Here is an 8256-nt window from a genome sequence, read left to right on the forward strand (position 1 = left end):
GTCTGCACCAGTTTATATTCACACTGACAGTGCGTAAGATTTCCCTTTCTCCTGGCCAACACTTGGTCTTTGTTTTCTTTTTTGATATAGCCATTCTGACAGCTGTGAAGTGATAGCTCAGTGTGGTTTTGATTTGCATTTCCCTGATGATTAGTGATGTTGAGCATATTTTCCCTTATTAGTCTCTTGTGATCCTTTGTATTTCAGTGGTATCAGTTGTAATATCTCCTCTTTCATTTCAGATTTTTAAGTCCTTTTTTTTTTGGTGAGTCTAGCTAAAGGTTTGCCAACTATCTTTTCAAAAAAACAGCTTAGTTTCACTGATATTTTTAAATTGCCTTTTTAATCTCTGGTTTAGAAACAACTGATTTTTGAACTGCCTTCTATGCTTTGGAAAGAATATTTTGTGAAGTCGACACACAGTGATATTAATAACAGTGTTAATGTGTGTGTTCCCTGTAAGGCCATAAATTTCTCAGTTACAAGATCATTTAACTGGTACTTCAGTACAGCTTGCTATGATGGATGTCTTCAGCTAATAAATCGTGTCATGTTAAACTCACTTTAATCCCCACTTTTCAACTAATACAGAGTTATAATTCAAGCTGCTCATTTCAGCTGTGTTTTGAAGAGTAGGGAAGGGCGGGATTAAAAAATCCGTATATTATTCTTACTCCTTTTCAACTTTCCCATTTGGTAGTAAACTTACTTTCAAAGCTTCTGTTGGAATTGGTCCCAGTTTCAGGTCTTGACACATAGGATATGAAAGATTCCCAAGTTAAGAAATGCCCGAAGTATTCTCACTCCTAGCTGCAATCCTTTGCAGGCAAGCTTAGGTCTAAAATTCAGGTCTAAATTCCAGTTTCAGAGTTAACATGGCATTCTACAAATCTATTTCAACATTAGGGTGGAAACATCAATATTTCTGCTACTTTGTCTGAAGAGGAAAAACTAATAATAATGGTTCCCAAACCTGTCCCCATTAGAATCACCTGTCAAAATTCCAAAACTGATGTCACACCTCAGACCAATCAATCACAGTCTCTGGGGGAAGTGTCATGGGCATTTGTAATTTTTAAAGCTTTCCAGGTGATCCCAATGTGAAGGAAATAATTGGGAACCACTGATTAATGGCACCCACAGAATTTGTTTTAATGTATTTGGGGCTATTGTCTGAGTTGCAATCCAGGTGTTGAATCTATCATTCTATCTTACTTGAAAGATAGATTCTTTAATAATGAAAATATCTGTTTTATGGTCAGATTACAGGAACAAGTGAGGCCAGAGGGATCTCTGTGGTTACTTTGTCTCAATGAATGTGAATTACAACAGAAAGTAAAATTTCTTTTTATGAAAGCCAGAAAAAGTCAAGCCATTCATCAGGTTCTTCTCAAAACCATCTAATCATTATACAAGCAAAGTACATGAGACTACTTTACGACAGAAGAAATTATTAATGCGTATTTTAATGCTTTGTGATTAATTCCTGGTTTTGATCAGATTATATTTCTGTAATATAAGTCCCAAAACAATGACAAATAATGTAAATCAAAAGTAATTTTTGTCTAAATTTGATTTAATTATTAGTTAATTATGAGTTAATAATTTTATTTGAGTTAACTTTAATTACCTAATTCTTTGTAATTAGGTAATTAAAACTCTTATTTAATGCTCTTAAATAGTCCTATTATAGAAAAAAATGATATAGTTACTGAACCTTTTGGTATATTTATGTACATTACAAATAATAGACATCCATTAAGGGGAAAGAGCACAGGAGTTTGTTGATTCATTCAACAAGGCCTTAATGAATAAGTACTATGGAGTAAGCCCTGAACTGGGTGCTGTGGGTAGAAAGATGAGCAGGATCCTTGTACTCATGAAGTCTACAGTTTAATGAGGAAGAAATCCACTTTAATAAATAAATATAAAACAGCTTATTAGCATTGTCATAAGAGCTATGCAAAAGAACTTATGAGAGAACATGAAACATCTGACTTGGCCTGTAATAAATGGTGGGACAAGGAAGGCTTCCCTGAGAAGGAAGCTGGGACTTCATGAGACAAAATTGGTATTACAAGAAACTGGGGGTGACTCCAGTGAAGGGTTTTCATTTTTGTTTGTTTGTTTCTGTCATCCAAGTTTGAAATTCAGTAAAAGTGAGTTTTCTCAAAGGAGTGTCTGCAAACGTACAAAGTTAACTCTGACACCTAAAAAAAAAAAAAAATTAAAGTTAGCATTTTTATCACCATTGACATAAAGTGGCCTTTGGGACCATAAGCGTCCAGCTCTCAGTCATCACTCTGCCACTTCCTAGCTGTGCGACGTTAAGGACATCAGTTTACCTCTCAGCATCTCCTTGTCTCATTGCCTTGTTGATATAGTGAACATGTATATACAGCTGCTAGGGTTGCTGAGTGAATCACATGAAATGATATAATACCCAAGTTCAAGTACTGGTGTATGAGTGCTCAACCAATAGCTCCGTTCTTTCCACTTGGTTATTCTGTTCAAAGTAATTTTGATTAAAGGACATGTAGCAGTGGGTTCCAAAATTAGATGTACAACATCAGTCAATGGAAGGGCTTTAAAAAATGCATAGATCTAATACCAAGAGATATTGATTCAGTAGCTCTTGTAAGGGGCCCAGTTATCTGTAGTTTTAAAAATATCTCAGGTGTTTCAGATGGTGAGCTGAGTTTAGAAACCACTTACCTAAGAAAGCTATAAAATGATCATCCCTTTTGAAATGTAATGAGGAGCATATATAGGGCTAAAATTCAATACCTTGACTTCTAATTGAATCTAAACTGGCTTGGAAAATCCCTTCCTGATGGCACAAGACACAGCACCATCATGATGTAATTATAGCATCCTGAATTAACAAGTGGGCTGAAATAGTTTTCATACAAGGACACACTGAAAACTCTTCCACATTGGAGTCAATGCACAGTTGTAGAAGAACAACCACTTATTACTCTCGTACTTGTGTCAGGCACTATCCTAAGACCTAAAGCTATGCAAAAATTCAACCCTGACTCCAGGTTCTACCTCAAAGCTGTGAGTTCGTCAATTTTGTGCTCTAAGAAAAAAAATCACTTAAACACTGAACTTAGGTATTTGTGTGTGTGTGTGTGTGTGCGTGCGCGTGCACATGTGTGAGCTATTTTTAGCTCTTTAGGATGAATCCGTGATATAATTATACCAGATTTTTTCTTCTTCTGGAAGTTGAAACCACTCAGCCCTCATCTGTTAATAAATAACTACATTTATGGTTATCATTTGCTGTCACCACACAAGGTATAATTTGAAGGATGGACTTAAAGGAAAAGCAGCTGTAAACAGAATGCAAGAACAACATTTGTGAAATAGTACACATTGTGTGTAGGTGGTTTGAAACTGGACTTAAATGAAAGGATTTTACCATAATGTAATTATATTACTGTGTAGAAAGCATTCTCTTAGATGGGAGAAATAGCATAAAAATCTAACAGTGCCTAAACTTTTCTGGTAATTCATTAAACTATTTCTCCAATCAAGAAAGATTATAATTTTTAACTTTAAAGCAGTTTTACAGTTTTATTAGTTTAACATTTGACTCCTTTTTTCTTTCATTTAAACACACAAGAAAGACCATATAGGTTATTACATTCAAATATATCTTTAAGTAGAATTTCAAAAAACTTTTTCAATTCAGAAACTTGAGGTACTGTATGTTCTAAGTCACCAGATAAATCTTTAGCTTATTTTAAATATACTATTAAATAGCTTAAGGGATACAGAAACTTTAGATGGTTGAATACCCAACCCTATTGGTAGTGGTTAAGAGCCTAAAGTTTGGAGCAGACTTTCTGATTTCAAATTCTGACTGTAACTTAGTAGCTTCATGACCTCAGGTCAACACCTTAAGCTTTCTTAATTTCTGTTTCCTCATCTTTAAAATAGGAGTAATAAACATACCTCCCTCATAGAGGTACTGTGAGAATGAAATAAATATATGTGGAACACTTAAATTAGTCTTTGGAACCTGAAAGATGCTCTCAAAAGTTTCCATCATGATCATTTCCTGCCAGTTGTATTGCTTAGTTGGGAGGAGGTTTTATTTGTGCAGTCCCCAGTTATGAAAAAGTAAAAATATTAATTGAATTCCTACTGCTGGTCAAGCACAACGGTGCATGCTTTCACATTCTCATATAAATGGTAACAGTATGGATTCCTTTGTACCCCACAGTTTCATGCACTTATCGTTTATCAGACCAATGACAGAATGGTAGCGTTTTGGAGAACAAAGGGAAGGAAGGAGGAAGGTAAAACTGCGTATTAAAGTAAAACAAAACCCCCTAAATCTCAGTGGCATATCACAAAGTTTATTTCTTGCTCATGCAAGTGGAGGATGGGGGCAGGGCAATTTGCTCCTGCTACTGTTTAGAAATGCAGGCTGACAGTGGCTCTTCCACTGAATTGCAAGGCTGACATTATCTCCCCAGAGATCCGCAGATGGAGGAGAAGCTAGTGCAGTGTCTCCAGGCAAACATCCCGTTGGCCAAGGTCAGTCACGTGGCTGCAAAGAAGGCTGGGAAACGTGCTTAGGAGGAAAGGAAAACTGATTTGGTGAATAGATTACAGTTTCAGACACAAGGTCTGAAAGGAAAGGTCTGGGAGGATGCAGCTGCAAAAAAAAAGTGTTAGGTAATCAGAATGGAAAATACAAGTAAGACATTGTGAGTCTTATGGAAAGAGTAAGGGAATAGATGAGAAAGGATGGATGAAAACTATGGAGATAGGAATAGGGCTTCTTAAAGGGACAGGGATGATGTGAGTGACAAGGAGAAAGTTGCTGAATGAAGTGCAAATATAAGAAAACCATTGGCTAGTTTCTGAATTTTGCCAAAAAGTGACCCATCCTTAGAAAAGTGGAAGTTCTAGCTTTTTTACTTGTTTTAAACGTGTTCTGCAATATGCTGACTGAATGTCAGACATAGCACTTAGTCCCACTTGATCAAAAAGATAATCAAGACTGGTAATAAAACTGTGAAATGTGCAGAGATCTCTGAATAAAGAATTTCCATCTTCTTTGTTGTCTCTAGCTTTCTGTTTAGGCTAGTTATAAAATCCAGTCCCCCTGCCTGTAAGATTAATTTATAATTTTACTGAAATTTGTACAAATATTCCTATTTTTCTTATTATTCCTTCATTCAACAAATACTTGGTTTCTTCTCTATACCAGATAAGGTTCTCCCAGTCAGTATTCCTTGAATGGAAAAGAATTTGGTCCTTAAGGGGAGGATATTCTTTTCTGTACTTTCTGGGAAATTCAGGAAGGAGAAACTCTGCATTGCCAGTAACTTCCCTAATCAGAATGGGGTTCATCAAGATATCTGCCTAATATGCCCAAAAGTTTATGAGGAGAACGCAAGTTTTAGTTTAGATTTTCTGCTAATAGTAATATCTTGCCTGATTGTTATAGAAAAATGGAAAACAATGAAAAGAATGGTTAAATAGTTCTCACAATCCTATCTTCCAGATATGGCCATCTAGACTAACATATCTGATGTAACTCTGATAATATTATGTATGTTCTGTAATATGATTTTTTAAAACATTCTCACATGAAGAATTAGGAACATTTCTCCAGATAAGTTTGATGATTGCAGAATATTTTGGGGACATATCATAATTTATCTGAACAGTTCTCTCGTTGGATACAATTCATTTTTAACTTGTGCTATTATGTCACTGCAGATGAATTTTTCTAGACACTCATGATTCTGTTCTTAAAATTTCTGAAAATTAAAATGCTGCATCAAAGAATTTTCAGATTTTAGAAACACTTGCCAAATTGCCTTTCAGAAAGGTAAAGCAAATTGCAGTTCCTACCAGTGGTGTATGAGTGTCCCGTTTTCTGCCCCTCTGCCGAGACTAATTATTACCATCTCCTTTTAATTTGAACTTCAGAATCTCACAGTTATTTGAAATGTTACAAAAGTATCACTCTTTTAAAAAGTAAATTTTGCTCATCAGGATAAAGTTAGTGTGAAAGACTGAAGTATAACATGGTGTTATGCTCAGACATGCTTCATGTCTTCTGCCAATTTTACTGTTATTAGAATTTGTTTAATAGTTTATAATTGCAGGGGGTCGATTATCACTGGCCTTCAAATGTAATTTTACATTTATAATAGAGACTGTCATGATTTTAATTTATAACTTCTTTGGCAAAAAAAAAATCCATGATTTGTGAAAGCTGTGTATTAATTACATCAGTCAAAAACAGAATTGTCTCAAATATAATTTCTTTACCTTCAACTCCATGTAATATAACAACTCGTGCTGGAAATGAAGTAATAGTATTCTTATTTTGTAACTTTTTTTGGCAAAATAATCACCACGACTTGCAAAGACAGTCTAGTAATCTTTTAAGACAAAGTATGTCTCAAACATATTGCCTTCAGCTCCACTTTCACCTAATATGGTAACTGTTGCTGAAAATGAAGAGTTTTTACCTTTCTTCTTTCCTTTATAACAAATTAAAAAAAAAATCAGCAAAGTCATACTTCTCCCAGGTACCCCACATACTAGCCACAGTGGATCATTGCACTTTAAAAAAAAATACAGTATGTATTTTTATTTTTTGTAGCTTTTTAATTTGGCTCACATTGCTTCCTCTGCCTCCAATACCCTTTCTTTTCTTTGTGAGCTCCTTCTCATTCTTTTTTTTTTTTTTTTTTTTTTTTTTGCGCGGTACGCGGGCCTCTCACTGTTGTGACCTCTCCCGTTGCGGAGCACAGGCTCCAGAGGCGCAGGCTCCGGAGGCGCAGGCTCAGTGGCCATGGTTCACAGGCCCAGCCGCTCTGTGGCATGTGGGATCTTCCCAGACCGGGGCACGAACCAGCATCCCCTGCATCGGCAGGCGGACTCCCAACCACTGCTCCACCAGGGAAGCCCTCCTTCTCATTCTTTAAAACTATATGTGGTAGATGTGACACGTGGTGCCTGTTCCTACACACTCCTCATAGAACTACCAAAGTTCCTTCCTATGAAAGGTGGACTGGACATAGTCAGCCGTGTTTGTATTGTAGGATCTGGGTAACCAAGCTAGCCAAGTGCACCAGAGGTGAACACCTGAACAAAGCTGCGCTAATCAAAACGCTTGCCGAGGAATCTGGAATAGTTGCTGAGAGGCTAAGAAGTTTGCTGAGCAGAGCTGAACCTGAAGGTCACTTTTACTGGGGACAGAATATATGCCACTTTGTCAAGCCTTAGATGTGTGAAAATTACAGTATAGCAGAAATCATTAGCAAGCTATGAAGCCAGTCTGCAGAATGGTTTCCATACTGATTTTCATAAGAGGTAGCATTCCAATCCATGTATCCTTTTTTACTTTCTCTAGTTTAAGTGATTTCTCTTCCTTGAAATAAAAGGGCCTTGAAAAGAAGACAGTTCAAATACCATTGCTTCCCTGAAGCTTTAACAGAGCACCTATAGACCGATTTAATTACTTTTAATCTGTTGTTAGTCGTATATATGATACAATATCTTATCATTACTTATGTTTTTTCAATAGTGAAGACCTAAAATTGAGTGCTTACTATAAACTACACATAATGCTGTGTTATTATAATATATGCATGATTCTCACATCAACACTCTAAAGTTGGCATTCACTCCATATTATTAATGAGGTTCTATCCTTTGCCCAACATCATTAGTGGAAGCAGAGGGAGCCATGATTCCATCCCAAGTCTATCTGATTACAGGTGCTATGTCTCAAACCACTATATTAAACCAACCCCCAGCACTAATAGTTGTTTGTCATCTCTTGCTAAATGGTGAGTTCTTTGAAGTTAGCATATTATGTACGTTGTTTCAGATGTTAGGATAGTACCTATTGAATACCAAAGGCTCAATACACGTTAATTGAATTAAAATTATCTAGCATTATCCAGATTGTAGTCTCTGATTATTTTTTTAAATGTGTTTATTTTATTTTATTTATTTATTTTTGGTTGTGTTGGTTCTTCGTTGTTGCTGCACGCAGGCTTTCTCTAGTTGCGGTGAGCGGGAGCTACCGTTCCTTGCAGTGCGTGGGCTTCTTATTGTGGTGGCCCCTCCTTCTGTGGGGTATGGGCTCTAGGTGTATGGACTTCAGTAGTTGTGGCACGTGGGCTCAGCAGTTGTGGCTCACAGGCTCTAGAGTTCAGGCTCAGTAGTTGTGGCACACGGTCCCAGTTACTCCGTGGCATGTGGGATCCTCCC

The sequence above is a fragment of the Mesoplodon mirus genome, assembly GCF_964341445.2.
Source record: "Mesoplodon mirus genome assembly, chromosome: 2".
Classification (NCBI taxonomy): domain Eukaryota; kingdom Metazoa; phylum Chordata; class Mammalia; order Artiodactyla; family Ziphiidae; genus Mesoplodon; species Mesoplodon mirus.